This window comes from Gymnogyps californianus, chromosome 3 (genome assembly GCF_018139145.2).
Source record: "Gymnogyps californianus isolate 813 chromosome 3, ASM1813914v2, whole genome shotgun sequence".
Classification (NCBI taxonomy): domain Eukaryota; kingdom Metazoa; phylum Chordata; class Aves; order Accipitriformes; family Cathartidae; genus Gymnogyps; species Gymnogyps californianus.
In genome coordinates, this window is record NC_059473.1 from 11,321,752 (window position 1) to 11,339,846 (window position 18,095).

The window sequence follows — 18,095 nt, forward strand, 5'->3', positions numbered from 1 at the left end:
AAGAAGAGGGCAGCGCCGGGTTGCGGTGTTTTCCGTGCCCTGGCGTAGGCAATATGAGGTCTTTTAATTTTTTTTTTTAATTATTACTTTTTTCTTTTCCCTCCAGGGGTGTCGTGTGGGCTGCGCCAGGTGAAGCCCTGCGCTGGGGCTGCCTGCACTCAGTGCCAGGGATCCTGTCAGGGATCCTGTCAGGGATCCCGTGAGGGGGGCCGGGGCCGTGCGGGCGTTTGCCCGCGGAGAGGCTCCGAAAACAGGCAGTGACATAAATAAACCCATCCAAACTAGAAATGGGGAATTTGGGGCGAATCCCTTCTCGCAGCTGGCCGGCGGCGCGGGGAGGTGGCGGGAGGGCTGCGCTTCGCGGGCGGGAGCGGCGCTGTGGTACCGGTAGCAGCGGGGTGAGGACCCCGGCGGAGCTTACCCGCCGCGAACGCGATCGTGGTTATGCCCGCGCTATGGGAGGGTGTCATTTCCAAGTCTTGAGGGTTAGGCTAATATTTCTGCGTAGGAAATCGTGTATTGCAAAGTTTCGCCCCTTTGAAGTGTGCGTGTGGGAGTAGTCTGATCCCATATGTATGATCCCGCAACCCTGTTTACCAACCCATCTCTGGAGCAGGCTGCCATACCACTATTCCAACTTTTATGTCTCGTTGTGACCACGGGGTAAGTTCCTTCAACTTCAGAGTCTGCAAACCGCTTAGTCCAGGTGGGGTCCCTGAGGGCCTGTCTGCATCGTGCTGAAACCTCAGCGGGTAAGCATCGGGGTCTGCCAGAGTTACCACCTTCAAAGAGTAGCTTGGTACAAATCTGTTTCTGGAAAAAGAGATTCATGTGTGCCTACACTTCATAGGGAAGATGTGCGCATAGGCTAGTTGTAAGTGCAACACCAGTCAAATCATGCTTTAGTTGAACTGGCTTTTCACGGTTTTGTTTGCTTGTTGGTTGTGCAAATTCCGTAAAAAGGAGTAGAAAGACTGTCAAAAAGGCATACAGGGAAATACTCTATTTTAAAAATTTGCCCTTTTTCCCAAGGAGCACAGGTAGACGTTGGTTTGACCTCATAGGTAAAAGAACGTTTACAGCAAAACCACTAAATGAAGTCATGAGAAATAACAACACATGCATGCTTCTGTTTTTCAAATATTTTGATTTTTTGTTTTCTAATACCTGTTTACACTGTACTGGTGAATATTGTCAGAACTACCAGCACATTAGGTCTTTAAAAATGCATAACATGGTTTTAAATAATGTGCAAAGCCTGCCAGTCATCCTTTGACAGTAGTGAACTGAACACTGTACAGCAGTTACAACATGCTGGCAAATTAGAATAATAAAATAGTGATCAAAGTGTAATATTGTCGTGGTCTAACCCCAGCCAGCAACTAAGTACCACGCAGCCGCTCGCTCACTCCTCCCTGCTCCCAGTGGGATGGGGAGGAGAATCGGGGAAAAAAGTAAAACTTGTGGGTTGAGATAAGAACAGTTTAATAACTAAAATATAATAACAAAACCAACAATAATAATAATTGTAATGAAAAGGAATATGACAAAAAGAGAGAGAAATAAAACCCAAGAAAAGACAAGCGATGCACAATGCAATTGCTCACCACCCACTGACTGATACCCAAATAGTAATCCACCACTCCCAGCCAACTTCCCCCCCGTTTATATACTGAGCATGACGTTCCATGGTATGGAATACCCCTTTGGCTAGTTCATGTCAGCTGTCCCAGCTATGCTCCCTCCCAGCTTCTTGCACACCTGCTTGCTGGCAGAGCATGGGAAACTGAAAAGTCCTTGGCTTAAGATAAGTGCTACTTAGCAACAACTAAAACATCAGTGTGTTATCAACGGTATTCTCACACTAAATCCAAAACACAGCACTGTACCAGCTACTAAGAAGAAAATTAACTCTATCCCAGCTGAAACCAAGACAAATATTAAAGCTTTGTTCCTACAGAGGCTTAAGCATATATTTAAACACAGTAGTTTGGCTGAGGAAGGCTTAAAACAAGGCTATTCGTAGAACTTTCATGTTCGAGATAGGTTTGTGGAATAAAAATGCCTCAAATGCATTTAAGAGTAATTATAATTAATCTGCTAATTTAATAAGCAATATAAGGCCTTTGTGAAGCATCGGGAAATTATATTGTTAATACAATGTTTCTTTTACGTTAGGAATCCTGTTACAGTAGCTGAAGATAATCATAGGTGACTATTAATGAGGCTGTGTGACTATGTATGAGGCTGTATGAGAGTTACATTTCGCCACCTGGTGGCTGTTTTCTTTTTTTCAGCTTGGTATCAGAAATGCAGTGTAAAGCTTGTGCTGACCTGGCAGGAGAGAAGCAGCGCTGAGGGAACTGGAAGGTAGGGAAATTTAGCAATCAAACGTCTTTGACCTTCACCCAATGTACAGCAACGTGTTTTACAAATCGTAAGGGTGCAGAGAAGAATCTGTTAAAGCAGTGAAATACTTTGTTGTAAAGAACAGACAAACTAGATCGTTTCTTCCCATATCTGGCAGTAGCCATTAAGTTCCAGGGGCTCAAAATATACCTCAGTGTGTAGTGTTAGTCCATGAAGAATCGTTTCCCATTCCAGCTGTGTTTAGTTGATGGTCATTGGCCATCAGTGTTAATCATCCTTATGGCAACATTGTAAATAATATAATTAGAGGAGGTAATTTAGTAATTATCTTCTCTTGTACAGCTGATGTATCAATGATTTGAATGAGCATACGGAATAAACACACTGCCCATAAACTCCCCAGACAGCAACGTGAGCCCTAGCACCCTACAAAAAAAATGTAAAGCCCTTCTGTGGAAAAGACCAAAGCCACAAGCACAACCATGTACCACAGGAAGAGAGCCAGAAAGATCGACAGTGTCAGTAATTAGGTCCTAGAATAGAAGGAAATTTGTTAAGTAAAATTCCCAGATGATCTGAGGAAGTGACTCTCATCCTAAGCTACAGAGAAAGGCAGAAATGGTCCCTGCCAGTTTGACCAGAGGGAAAGTTCCTTCTCTGTCTTGGTGGTATTCAGTAGTTTCTAGGACCAGAAGCTTTAATCAGTATGCAGTTGTGAGTCTGTAAAATTAATTTAACTAGAATGCACGATCAGATGAGAGGTAAGCATTCCACATAAATGAAGGTGATCTTCACTTAGGCGTAGTGTGAATGATTGACAAGATGTGTGGGGTTTCTTTAGTCATTCCTGTGTAAGCTTTGCTGGTTGAAGGAGATTACATTTGCTTACGAAGGCAGACTGACTCTTTATAATAGCATTAGCCATATTATGTATTAGTTCTGTGAAATGAAATCCGTGGGTTACAACACTAATTTCAAGGTTATATTTTCAACATATGAACATTTGCTTTACAGAATTGCATGGATTGTAAACACTGTATGTTACTTGGAGATCATTCTAGAGTGGTGTTCTATCCGTTTTAAAACATGGTGTTTTTTTTTTTTAAAGTGTATACTTCCAAGCAATTTCTTTTCTTACAGTATGGTGAAAGCACGTTGTAATTTTGAAATAGCCACCTCCATGTGAAGCCCCTCTGCATAGTGCAATAGAGGTTTTAAGTCAAGCAGGACTGGTCTTGGTAACTCCGAGGTCCAGCCTTGACTTGTTAGCTGCAGCAAAGCAGCTTTATGAGTCACTGCTGCTGAGTCCTGAACTGTCAGGAGAGGGCGCAGCCTTCCTAGAAGTCTCAAATGGAAAAAGGTATCGTGGTGTGTCAAGATGATTCAGAAGGGCTGTCTCCCAAAAACCCGCATGGTCTGGAGGCTTAGACACTCGTCCTGGGTTGGGAATTGAAGATGGCAGGGAGAACGTGTTATGGTCTATATCTATGTCCTTCATAAAACTTAGTCATTCATAATTCTGAAGAAAATTGGGTATTTATAGGGAAACAATTTAGCTTTTTATTTCTCGTTTTGGATTTACAATGTGGTTCCTGAATGTAACTTTTAGTTATGCTATAATCTGTGCCATATATTGTGTAGTGTAATGCAGAATATCTTCTGAAAGATGTTGGATCGCTGGCAGTGGATAATGCAGTTCTTTTTCTTTTTTTCTTTTTTTTTCTAAATTTCAAAAATATGTACAGTACAACATGGCTCCTGGCAGTGCAAGCTCTTTCTGGCTTCCCTGCTCAGTGTATGGGGAAGAGACTTGCTCTAATCGAAGACTAGATAAATCTTCAAACTTCAGGCAGTTTGCTCCCTTCTCTGCTGTGTCTGGCAACGCTGCTGATCAGAAACTAGATAGTTGGTTCCCTGAGAAATTATCATGCTTGATTTTTCTTTCTTTCTTTTTTTTTTTAAATTCATAATTGAATCAGACATTTGAAGATTTGAAATTATCTGTAGAATGAATTTAAAATGGTCTTTGGATCTACCAGATCATTTCATTTCAGTAATGCCAAAGGCTTTCATTTCTGCTATTGTCAGTGCAATGGTAACTAATTTAAATTTTTCTGTGGAAATGAAATATAAAAAAAATCAAGCAAATTGAAAACAGGAAATCAAGTAATTGCATTTTATCTTCACAGAATGTTTTGACTTTTTCCCATCCTGACATGAAACTGAATTGGCACATTTCTCTGAAATGTTTTTAATTCAGTAAAACTGCATTTATCTTAGACCATTATAGCTGAAATAACCCCTGCTACTGCATTATCAAGCAGAAAGAGCTTGTCTGACTGAATTTACCAATCAGCCTCAAAAGCTTTACATGAAAATTGTTTGTGGCTGTGGTTTCATAAGGTGGGCATTATCAAAGCTAGCTGAATGAATAATACGTGCTTTCCGCTGGCTTCTAAATGGGCAACAGTTAGTAAAAGAAAAATTCTGCAGTTACTGTTAGCGAAGTTAAACAAAGCTGCAGCTGAGCAGAGAATGAACTGTTGCTAAAGCAGCCTGTTACTAAACTCTACTACTGAACTGTCCTTTGGCATTGAAAGGTGGTAAAACACATCTATGAGCAGCTGATGCTTGTTTCTCAGGTGCCCTGAGCTCCACCCAGAATCAGTGCACACTGCCTGGCTCTTCTGCAGGGCACTGCAGAGCTCTCATCTGTGTTAGAGTTGAGGGAGCCAGGAGTGCCTCTTGGCCCGAGGGCATCCCCCAGCCGCATCAGGGACCCCCTTGCAAAGAGCCCATCTGGATTTGTAAGCTGGCTGTGCCGCAGAGATCCTGAGGATCCCCATTCCCTGCAGTTCTAACAGTGCCTGAATTAATTCCTGCTCCCTGTGGTCTTCGCATGTCTCTGCTGACAGTGAAAGGAACTTGCTGAGCCTGGCCTCCCCGTGCTAGGTGTTAGCCATTATGACAACCCCTATGTGGTGGTCTCTGTTTTCTCCCAGGGCTGTAGTACCTCTCAAGTCTTTTCAGAGGCACTAACATCTCAAATGCCCACGTCTTCTGCATCACTGCTACTTCCTTTAGCATTGATCTCTGGGCATGCAGAATGACCAGGCACTGGTTTCTCTTGTTTTGGAGATCCAACAAAGGTGTCTTAGCTTTTCCCAGCTCTTCAAGGAAGGGACTGTCTCCATCTGTTCTAGTTGCAATGGCATAAAATATAAAACACTGTAACGTATGTTTTAGATGGAACATATAAATCTTCTGTTTGGAGTGCAAGTTTATTATTACTTTTTACAAATGTCCCTAGCTATCTTTACTGAAGTCATAGTTATAAAAGCGAGAAGGCATTACTACATCAGCAGCCCATTCTCTTGTGATTCACAAGCCACTAAAAATCCCAGAATTGTCCTTAAACAATCCTAAATGTGTTAACTACAAAGATCCCTATGTAGTTACAGAAAACAGATGAAATGGCAGTTATTTTAGGAGGGTTTTAGAAATCTCCTGCATCTGAAGGGCATGTAGGTTCTTTAATCTTTGGCTCAGGCTTATTTGGGCAAGGATAGGGTTGCTGACACGCAACAGTGTTTCTTGGGAGGGTTTTTTGGTTTGGTTTGGTTTGTTTGTTGTTTTTTTTCTTCTAAGGAACTCCTTTCTGACTCTTGACTGTGTTTGCAGCTGATTTGGAGAGTCTAGCGAACATGCAGGCTCACATTCTTGCCATATGAGGGCTTCCCAGTGGATTAACCAGCTCATGAATGTCAAAACAGCCCCATTTTACCTGCCGTGGTCTAGACCACATCCTCAAAGTGGTAGAAGTTAATGACTTCAGTGTGGCAATACTACGCGTACACCTGGCCTCAACGTATTTTTATATGTAACTCATCAGCAGCATGTGCTAAGTGTATTTTAGTGTATGTACATTTTAATGACAGCAGGGCTTGTCAGCAAAGGCAACAGACAAACTAATGTAGCTGGCAAAAACCGGCAAGCTGTTGGCAGTGCTGGCGTGTTCAGGTGTGAAGGAGATATAACAAACTTTAAGATGAGTGCAGACTGAAAACAATCTGACTTCAGCTCCCGTGTTACTCAGGCAAGCTGAGAGGAAAAAACAGCTGACAAGTGTAGCAGCTCAGCAAGCTATGGACAGCCAAAATGATGTACACACAACACGTACTATTTCCTCCCAGGTCTGACAATACTTCCTTCTCCTGGAAGATGGTATTGTGTAAGTACCTCAACTGTCAGCAGGAAAGCAAGATTTCTAGCTCTCTCAGTAGCAGAGCAAAGCTTTCCAGTGTGACTAATTGTTTTTTTCAATACAGGCTCTAAATGCAGAAAGCCAATAAGAAAGGAAATCAAAATTATTTATTTAAAGACAGTCCCTTGCCTTTAAGAGGCATGGCTTGTTGAGTTTTGTACATTTAAGATGAAAAGTGCTAAAAATGGTTGAAGACCATTATTCTGTTTTAATGATCCAATTTATTTATTGGACAAAGGTTAGTTGATTTCCATAGCCATCCTCCTTCCTTGTGCATCAGCTCCTTTCTGTGATGACAGGAGTCAAGAGCCTCCAAACACCCTTGTAGATCAGCTGGTAGGAAATTCTGAGGTACAAACTCTGTGTATGTAATGGGCACTATTACAGCAGTCTCTTGAATACTGAGCTGTTCAGGGTAAAAACATATATGCCCGTAATCTCTATTAACATCTATTTTAAGGCTTTTTCATTTCTAAGGCATTTCAGAGGGTTTTAGGGGTTTTTTTTGAGGTTTAGGAACATTGAAACTTACCTCTACAGCTGTTTTTTTATATATATATAAGAAGACCTGCAATATCCTGTTGTAATCACACAAGTTCATTTTGCATCTATATGTCAACACAGTCAATGAAATTCAGGTGCCTGGTTCACATGTTTGGACAAGTTTTCCTCATGAACCAATGTTGTGTGACTCGCAGTGATGCATATCAATAAAAATAATTTGAGAATTTTTTTTCCAAAGATCATGCCCTTTTCTCTTTACAGTGAATGGCAAAATTAAATATAAGTGAAAGTAGGATTCAGTTCCAGGTTTTAAAATGGAAACAGCTGAGGTTTTTCTGGGTTAATGACAAGTTCTGTCTCAAATGCAACTGCCATGCAAGGGAAGTGGTTCCTTTTGCAGATATTTGTCAAAATCCTTCTCATTGTCTTTCAGACTCGTGTCTGATGCCTGTTTTCAGTACCACATATGTCAATTTTATCCTCTGTCATATTTTTCTGCAATGGGTTTGCTTTCTTGATCTATGTTCATTGAGATGCAAAGCATCTGAGGTGTAGGCGCATAACAAGGGTAGATCTCAGAAAAACAGGATTGCTTTCTGGAAAGCTCTTATATGAGAAATATGTGAGATTGGCCATATCTGGTCCTAAACTACCTGACAGGGTTGTTGTCATAGGTAAATTATAAACAACAAGACAGAATCTGGAGAGAAAATACCATACTCCAAATAGCCAAAATGTTTTTGAATGCTAACAGAAGTACTATCTGCCCCAGCTGCCCTGGAGTCCTGCATGCAACGGCCTTTGGCTGCACCAGCAGTCAGGATGAGACCCTCAGACAGAGGAGTCTGTTGGTGTCCATGTGGTCCCCTGCTATTGTCTCACAAGCAGAAAGAAGCAAGACTGAACCCCTGACATTTGTACCAAGAACAGGCAGAATGTGGGAAGGAGCAGGCAGAAGGGAGTGTGGAGAACTGGTCAGGGAAGGAAACAGCAGGATGACAAAGGCAAGCACAAAGACAGCGGGGCAGATGAGGAGATGGGAAGTCCAACCTCCACCCCTTTAATATCCAGGATCGGTCGGAGATCTCTTGAGAGCAGCTGAACCAGCTCTGTTGCCACGAGGATTGCTAGGAAAGATGAGATTAGGTAAATCCAGGTGCCTGAGCAATCTGGCTCTAAGTAGGAACCCTCTCTCTAAATCATGGCTAACTGGGTTTCAGTGCTGGGAAAAGGATGCTGTCTCTGAACCAGCTTCTTGGTTCTAGTAAGCAAATACGATCCCAGCAGGCTTGCATGGTGTCACTGCAGGAGCCCTTGCGAGGGAGTGCTTCCCCTCACTGTTCCCTGCATCTCTCTGCACCAGCCATGTAGTCTAAGTGCAGCCTGTGTCATTTCAAGGGAGCAGTGAGCTGCAGCCACCCCATCTCTAACCTTATTGAACTCAAGGGGTGTGCATCAGTGGTGAATTTGGCTCACAGTTTTCAGTTTTTATCCACTGAACTGAAAAAAAGTTTAATAAGCACAATAAACCTATCAATTTATAGGGTCTAGTGCTTGTTGCAAGGCATCTTGATTCCCACCATAGCTGAGAGAGGGCTATTTTCAGAGCACCAGCTTGGGCTCTGTGCCCTCATCTGGCCAAAGAGGGATCTGAGATCAAATCTAGATGTTGAGGAATTCTCATACTCCCATTCTTCCACGTACACAGTGCTAGTGAGTTGGAAACACGGCTCCAAACAGCACCAAAAGCACCAAGACCTGTCTTCCCAACGCAAGCTGATTGCCAGATGTTTCAGAGGAGCAACTTTGTCTCAATTTCCCTGCATTTATGGAATTGTTTATAATGCAGGCCACAGGGTCTTTTTTGTCTGCTCGGTCAGATGTAAGTCAGCAGTTCAGTGTATTTAACTTATGGCGACTTACAATTGGTTTGCATGGACATGGCATTGGGCCAATTGTCCAGTTGTGGAATGTTGTGTGAGCAGAGCAGATATAATTATTTCCAAATTTGGCCACAATCCATATTTTATCCATATTTATCCATATTTTGCTGCAAAGGGGCTTGTCTCCTTCAGCAAGAAATCCCCTGGGCAGAGAGCATATTCTCAGTAACTCACTGTTTACCCCATACTGGGTGGAGTTTCCAACAAATTCTCCTCTGTGGAGGAGCCAAGATGCATGACCCTTGCTAGTGATGCAGCTATCTCCCAAAACCAGACCTCTCTCTCCTCGGCAGCCTGTCTCAGGAAATGTTGCAGCTTATGAGATCATTCACAGTTCTCTGAGCAGCAACTAATTCTTGATACAAAACCTGTTGGCAATAGCTTGGATTTTTCGAGGAGCAAAGACTCCTGTGCATGTCATCACGTGAAGCAGGAGGGAATTTCAGGAGCATTGCCGAGATCTCTCACCAGTCAGGTGCTTGTTGTTCTTATTCAAAGAGATGGTGGGATGTGAACCAGCTTTCGTTCAAAAATAAGGTAGGCATTTTAGCACATGACTGCCCCCCCTCTAGCATGTCCTCTTGTACCTTCTGGGATCATTTTATCTGAATTGTGCTGATGGAACTCGATTGCTATCAGATGGCCCTTTGCAGAGTTACTTCAGGGATGAGGAAGATGTAGACTGAACCCGCTGGGGTAGCTGTTGCAAACTGACCTATTCTTCTCTTGCTCGTAGCCAGTCAGGGATGGATGGTGCATCCACTTTGTGGCTGCTGAGCCATGAGTCTTCTGATCTTTTTTCCCATATAAATGTCTTCAGATGCAGTTTGACAGCAGGTTACACTGAGAAGATTTTTCCACTCTGCAGTTCTACACTATCAAGACATGCTTAAATTATCCTACAGGCTGCAACTTCAGAGAGGCCCATGTTACTTACACATCTCTAGTTTTGGCTGACGATTTATATGCCATTACTACCTAGGCCACTTCTCTGGAGAGTCCCCCTTTCTCAATCTGACAGAGATGCAGGGAGACAGAGCTACAACTCTGTGCTACCTAAAAAAACGCAGGGTGATAACCCCCTACAAAGCAAGACAAAGAGTCACTTCGTGCTCAGGTTTGCCTTGAGGCTGGTTTGCTTTTACAAAGCTGGACCAGTTTCTCGAGTCAGGCTCTGTTATATGCAAGCTACTGTGGTGCCTTTAATTCAGTTTAAAAGTGGATCAGATTGGTTTCTTCCCCCTTCACAATTATTACCTTGTTATTGCTCTGTTTGTTAATGTGTATTCTGGTAGCATCACACAGCTACAAGCATGCCCCAGGGCCCGGTGCAGTAAGCGTCTGTGGTGTGTTTTTCTCTCTTGATTGTGTAGAAGGAGTCATCACTGCATTGTAAACTTATCTCTACAGCTTCATTCTTGCCTGTGGAAAGCTTCATGCATGAAAAGTGTCAGGCCTGGCTTTCTGTGGGATAGGCTGGACCATTACACCCTGAGCTGAAAGGTGACTGTTTCTTTTTCTGCACTAGGACTGATATGAGGTGGCAGACAGCAGTAGGTCAGAGCTGTGTTGGACCGCAGTCTAATGCTGGCCCTAGGTAAGGCTCTGCAGTGGTCTCCAGGTTTCCCTTGGAAGTCAAAACTTGGTTAGAGAAAATATGATGGTGAATGAGTGAGTCCCATGAAGAACAGGAAATAATCTCTGCAGTTGCGGCAGCTAGTGCTAGTGTGTGGGAAATATGCAGCATTTGTGTGAGCTTTTGTGTACTGTTTTTATTCCCGTGATTCTTTTTGGCTGATCTAACACCTTGATCTTGAATTCAACTGTTTTACCTCCCGGGAAGCAAATGTCACCACCACAGGACCTTCTCTGGTGCATGAAGGTGCTGTTTGCGTTTCCCACTGCACTGGTATCGCTCAGCTATGAAAAAACAGAATCACTGTTTTACCAAGGCAATGGTTGCTAGAAGAGAGGGGTCTCCCAAGGGATTATAGGTGGTAAGTTTTCTATTATTATTATTCTATACCAATTTCTATTGATAGAATGCAACAAGCTGCAGTGATATCTACCTAACACATATATAGGCTTTGGACTCATTGGCATTAAAAACATTTTGAAGGTCAGGAATAAATCTGTGTGTGACTGCCTGTATGTGTTTACACTTTTCTTGTAAAGCACAAAAAGAAAAGAAAGTGATGCCTGCTTTTTTGGTGATTAATATTTTTTGTCTGCATCAAGATTGTTTTCTCTGAGGCTTTTGTGCGTGGTCTTTTACAGCTAATGGGCTGCTCCTGTGTAAAATTCCTTCAGAGGATACTCGAGGAGTCAGCTGCAATTAAAACCCAGAAGACTGTGCCCAGTCCTTCTTTGACATCTCCCTCTTTGACTTCTGTTATCTTTAAATTACATCCTTAGTCCTGTCACTCTGTCAGAGTAGGATCAGCCTTGCCTAGATCTTTGCCCATGGAAGGTTTACTATAGCCCTAACCTAGTTAGGAGTCTGAGGGTTTTCCCCTCATTTCCTTGGGATGTATTAAAATGGATTATCCTGATATGAAGAGTATAAAATAGGCAGAAGTGAAAAAAAAGATTCAGGCTCTGAATCTCTAAGCTCCAAAGACCTCGCCATCCTGAACCCCACTGGCAATAAAAAATGCCTGTAATGCATCTCATATCTCCGAAGTCTTCAGGTTTAACAGAATAGATGAACATATCATTGTCCCTCTGTTTCTGCAGTCCATCAGAGTCTTTAGCCCCAAATCTTTGCTCAGTCTTTAGCTGGACAAAGTAGACAAGGAATTTGAAGGAAGAACTCATCAGGACTCCTGAATTTAGCTAAGACTGCATATAAAAATAATATTGTCTTAGAAAATGAAAAACCTGTGTCCTGCATCTGCTGAGCAAGGGGTTTCATGCCCATGTTTTTTTCCTGCATGCTGGCAGATTCACAAAATGGGACGCATTCTGACTGCGACTAAATAAGCAGCTGGAGGGCTGTTATCTCTGTGCAGAGCCACAGGCCTGTTCCCTTTCTGTTTTCAGGCGCTCTGCCCATTCCCCCTCCTTTGTAAAGGCTGCAGCCTTATGGGAGGGTGAGCACGCTCACATACATCCTAGTGTTGGTGCTAGCTGAGACTGAGCTCAATGAATTGTTTCTGTGCCATTCCCCCAGAGGTGGTCACTTAATAATTAATACCTGGTATTTATACCTTTTGGTAAAGCACTCTGAAACACCTGTCAGGCTGACTCGGACTTTGTGTAGCCAGTGGTCATTCACCTAGCTCTGGCATTCGGCCATTTTGGAGTGATAAAATGTAAGCCATGCGCAAAACTGGCAACCCGAAACAGCCGAGGTCAAATTCGTTTGCTGCTGTAACCTCCTCGACATCTGTAGAGCACCAGCATCGTTTCCTCTACATTCAAGAGCAGGAGACCACCAAGGAATGAAGGCTGAATATTCTCAGTGCTGTTTGCAAAGAAACCCACCAGCCCAGAGCTATTTGATAGCTTGGGTTCTGAGAAGGCGCTGTTCTGTGTCTTCCTTTATATGCTGATGCTGAACAGTTCAAAAAGGACAGGGACCCTGTTCATTCTAAGCAAAATGATAAATCTGCTCTCTTGAAATATGATTCTGCTTTCTCTGGATTTACTTTTGGTGGAAGGGGAGGCACATGGTGTTTTCCTATTGCCACCTGTTCCTGGCAATGCAGGACCTGCTTGAAAGCCACTGAAAGTTCCCATAACCAATAATTACTTTGGATCTGGCTAATAAGAAACTCTCCTCTCAGCAATATGTAAAGTAATTAAAAATAAATAAAAGTCACATGTTTATAGAGCCCTTTCCACATCATTTTAGCATTTCTAGTCGATAGAGTATATTGTGTTTCTTACTCCTACGTGTAGAAGATGCTTGCATCACCTGTGGGATGCTGAAGAGGGATGTTGTGCAGGTGCTGTCCTAAGTGCCTCGGCTCCTTCCAGGGCTTTTTATTCAGACCTCTTTCCAAGCCTGGCAGGACAGGTGAACCCCTGTGGAAGCAGAATTGCAAGTGTTGTCTTTGTTGTGTGAGTGATACATAACCCTCTGCCTTCAGCACTGAAAGCCCTTGCTGTTCTTCACTTTCTTAGGGTGATAGTTTCCTTCCTATTCGCAGGTGCTTAAGGAAACATCTGGAGTCACCTATCTGTGGCCTGTTGTTTCCAGCTCTCTTTTTTTTTTTTTAACTTCAAACACAGGGTGTCTATGTGTGTGAAAGAGAGATCACGCATCTGCCTTTGTCTGTTCGGTAGAAGGCGAGTGTCCTCAAGGCCCCTTTATAAACATTGCAGCTAAGGCCTCTGGAAGACCATTCAGGGCATCAAAATAGTCTCTGCTAAATCATCTTCTGGAGAAGTGTCTCTCTTTCCACTGCCTATATAGGGAACCCACAGAGACCAGACTGAATTACCACAGCTGAAATTAGATGCTGCAGAAGGTGGCATGAATACCCCTGCAGTTTCAGCTACTACTCACCCAATAAAAGGCTTCCAGTTTTCCCATTAATGTAGCCATTCAGCTCGCCTAAGCAAAAAAAGCCGTCTTTGCAGAAAATTGTGTATTAAGCATCAGTCTTTATTGCACCAAATAGCTCTTTTAAATCCTCACCCTGGGAAGCTGTTGACACATGTTCGAGTCACTCTACCACCTTCTCCCAATAAATGCATGTGTAATTGTATTTGTGTATACTAGTTACATGTTGCTGTGGAAGTTTTGGCATGCTGATATATATCTGCATGCCAACCATCACAGCCTGTGGCTTCATGGCCGTATATGGAAGTTCACCTGTGAAGGTATCCAGAATTTCCCTTGGGATCTGTTTGAGGTCTAAACCAAGCAGCTTAGAAGAGGGCAAGTGGAACTGCTACGTGCCTGAGATGAGTGGCAGTCTGTGGCATTGAAAATTGTGGTGTCCTGTTTGAAACCTGGCTCATATCACCCTGAATGCTATGAAGGACGTTTCTTCCTGCCATACCCTCTCCAGAACAAGATGTTCTCTGTGGAGTGGTATGCTCTGAGAGGCCAAATCTGGCTACTCCCTTCCAGCACTGCAGGCAGAAAAAGATGGCTTGAACATAAAGGAAGCAACAAAAATTTGGAGGCTGGCCAGAGGCAGGTGGGAACAGGCTGAGGAGATGGAGGTCCGTTTGGTCTGGTGCTGTGGCTATGTAGATTCAGTGTCTGAAATCCTTTGTGGGGAGAGAAGGACATGGAGGGAGTCATTGGCTGCAGTTAACCGGGGGCGTTCCTGAAGGCCAGGTGTAGGAAAACTTGAAAGCACACGTTTCAGCATAATTAGAGGCTTTTCTGAAATGAAGGTAAAACTTGATATGCTAAGTCTGTACACTTGGATTTCATGTTGCACTACACCCCCTGGAGTAGGCCTTTATCTTACATTTACGTCAGGATGTTAGGCAATATACCACCACCTGCAATTTACTTTGACTGTGGTGACTGTTAATTCTTATAGTGTAGATTGAAGCCATGTTTTAGAAAAGTTTCCAGTCTGTTATTTGGTCATTAGGTTGAAAAGGTCCGTGTACCTTGAAAAAGGTGATAATAAACGTGATGAAAGTGTGTAGAAAGCTAAATGATACTGAGAAGGTAATTTAGGGTCTTCTCTTTATTCATCCACCTATTAAAGGATAAAAGGCCTATAATGAGACAGACGAGTGGTACATTGAAGGCACACAGGAATTTTCTTTGCATGGAGTATATTGCCATTCATGAACAAAACCAGCATGCATAAACATAACAGGATCCTGAAAAAGATCAGGCATTTTATAGCCTCCAACGTCAATTGTAATCACTGCAATATCAGTGATAAATACATAAAATTCAAGACTATTGAATAGGTTTCAGACCAATTCTGCTTAAAGAGAATTGAAAGAAAAATCTGTCTGGGGCCGGCTATGCTATAGCTGTCTGCCACAGCATCCCTTGTGCTGTCCTCCAAAACACATTCCATTTAGCGCAGCCAAAGACTGTGAACTATTTGAACTGCCAGTTTTATCAAGTGTAATAGTCACCGTGCTCCTGTGATGGTCTGTGATCATCAGTTTATTTATATTGAATACAGCGACAGTCTACTGGAAGATATCTGGCATTCTGACACCTACCTGGATGACTGCTGAATGCTTCAAGTGTACATTAGTGAACCCGTATTGTGCTCTACTTAGAAACACTTGGGTTGGCTCTTGGTGGAAGCGTTCAGACCTTGATCGGTCCTGCACGACTCCTGTCTAAACCAGCCCAATGACAGGACTGTTAACCTGGCTGATACTATTCCCAAAGAGTCTGAAACAGCTGCTTGTGCTTTACGAGACATATAAACGCTTTACGAGACATCTAAGTTCCGAACAGATGCTGCTGCACATCTGCTCTGCACAGGCAGCTCCTGGTTGCCTCCCAGCCGACTTTGCTTACAGGCAACTTGGCCCTACCAACTGTGTGCCCACATCTGTACAGTTTTGTGCCCAGTAATAAGCCTTGCACTTCTGCAATCTTGATGAGATTTAGTGAGCCAGGGACCTCTGCACCATGCTCTTGTTGTGCAACACAGGCACCCCAAACACTGCCCGCTGGCAGCTGAGACCCAGGACTGAGCCCTTGAAGGATGTCTATAGACGGCCATCAGTTCTCTTAACGGGTACAGAGATGCAATTTCATGCATTACGGGACCAGGTAAGGCAGGAGAGATATGGACACTCTGACCTGCAAATGCATCATCTCTTCATCCTGGAAAGTGAGATTCTGCTTTTTACCAGCTTCCCTTTCACGCTGGCCAGTGTGAGCCACACAGTTCTCAGAGGACACTCTTAAGAGGTAAAAATTCTGTGCTTGTCAGTTGTTGAACTTCTGAGTTGTTCCTTCCTGCCCTTTCCTCCTACCCCAAATAGTGAAATGGTTGCTGGCGCTGTCCAGGAATTCATCTGTTGGCATTTTAATATGCATGTGTATGATCATCCAATTGCTACAATTACACTGTGGGAATCTTGTTTCTAAAAATACACCAGTCTCTGCTGCTCTCCAACACTAGCACAAGATAATGTATCATGTTCCCTAGTTGCCAGTGACACACAGGATGAAGGTAATCAATACAGCTGGTAATACATAAAGACAACAGTTATAATTACAACTGATTTCCCTTTCACTTAAAAACATCATCTTCTAGCCTGCATTATCACAGCTTCAGCTGTACAATGCATTAAAACAATCATGTGCTTCCCTTTGCTAAATAGAATCCTGTTATTTCGCCTGAGAGCATCTTCTGAATAGCTCAAAGAGGTTAGGTTTATTATGGGAACCTTAAACCAGTTCATACTCCAGCAGGTGCTCAGTTGCTATCAGTCAGTGTACTTCCACCGAAATCGAGAGGGATCTACCTGTTTGCATCACTCAGGTTGTGATTGCTGTATTTTGTCTAGGGAAACGTGTGTGCACATCATCTTTTGAATTCAAGGTGCAGTAAACAACTCCCTGCTAAGAAACCTGATCTTCCATGTTCCAGCTTTTCTTCTGCATTGTTTAAATTGCAATTAAAAGCACTGTGAGTCAGTGGAGGCTGCAAAAAATTGGCGGAATGCCATTCAATTTTTACTATTTAAAAAAATCATATTTTGGAAGGATTTTGCATTACCAACAGCCCCTCTGATCCCAGAGGAGCTACTCAGTGTATAGCATTACTCAACCTTACTGTTGTATATTCTGGCCCAAAATAACATGTCTGCCTGGTGAGCAAAGGAGGGGGCTTGGGAGTCTGAACTTCAATGTTGTAGCCAAAAGTCACAGTGATGAGACATTAAGTGTGTGCAGATCAGTATATTCCAAATTGCAGCACTCATTGATGAGAAACTGTTGTTACATCTCTGTTCTTCCCTCTCCCTGCCCATACAATAACAGCAGTAATACTAGAAATGGCAAGGAGCATTCATGAATTAACATGCGTTGTAAAGTTTGTCAGTGCTTTGAAGTTCTTCAGTGAGTGGCGCTAAATAAAGTATACCTTGGTCGGTGTCTGTAGAGAACACATAAAGGTCTGAAGCCACAGGAGAATTCCTCTGGCTGTGGGGTTTCCAGCAATGGTTCTCTCTTGTGGAGAGGACCGGCCACCGCTGAGAAGAGGCAGTGGAAATGGAGGGGAATGGATGTGGAAGCTGTGTTCTGCATCCATGCAATAATCCAGAGCTGCTCCCAGCTTTGCCCCTCAGAGTCTGTTTTGTAGCCACTGTAGCTCATTGTATCTTTCTTCCAAGAATGGGGTGTAAAAGGAACCTCACTGTCCTCGTTGTGGCCTTTGTACTTTTAAATTAAAATATTTCATTTTCCCGTGGAGATTGTAGTGAATCTGTTGCTTTCCCAAGAATGTTTCTTCTACCTAGAGCCATATTCTGTCCTTAGTTCTGGTCTAGATCTCTTCTAGACAGTGACTGTCTTTCCCATTGAACAGAAAATTTCTTAGAGAGCAGCCAGGAAAGAATCCTCTTTGCCTCTTGGAGCACGCGGTGCTGGAGCTGCTACTGTAGTTTGTTATACATTACAATACTGTCAGCACTGGCTTGTTGCCCATCACAAGGGTTTTTGGAGCCAGGCAAAGGCAGAGCCACTGAGCGCTCTTGGAAACCTCCAGCATCTCCACCAGCGCTTGGTGACAGGCTGCTCCACTGAACGGAGCTCTGCCTCTCTGCTCGATCGAAGCAACACCTGCCCACAGCCTCTGGGCACCGAGGGACCATGGCTCTTTGCTGTTAGTATCAGATTGCCTAGTACTGAAATCCTCCTCTTTTCTCTGCTGCTGAGATTTACTGTTCAGCTTTGGTGAAGATTTTCTAATTAACCAGGCTTTTGTGCCTACCTTTCAGAGTCACAAGGAAGCCCTGTTCTGCAAACCAGGAGTCAGCGTAGCTCTGTTTCGCTGTCGCTTCTGACTGCTGAGGGAGACTTGCAGGTTTCCTTCTGCCTGCTGGGAAGAGAGCTG

The 18,095-nt window shown here is 43.3% G+C and overlaps 1 long non-coding RNA gene across 1 annotated transcript in view; it reads left to right on the forward strand.

Annotated features, from left to right (window-relative positions):
* Window positions 1-18,095, forward strand: part of LOC127014918 (uncharacterized) — a 25,473-nt gene continuing 7,378 nt past the window's right edge. Inside the window, exons 1-2 of the long non-coding RNA XR_007766244.1 lie at window positions 1-58; window positions 2,298-2,370. This is a non-coding gene — a long non-coding RNA (uncharacterized LOC127014918). The remainder of the gene's footprint in view (window positions 59-2,297; window positions 2,371-18,095) is intronic.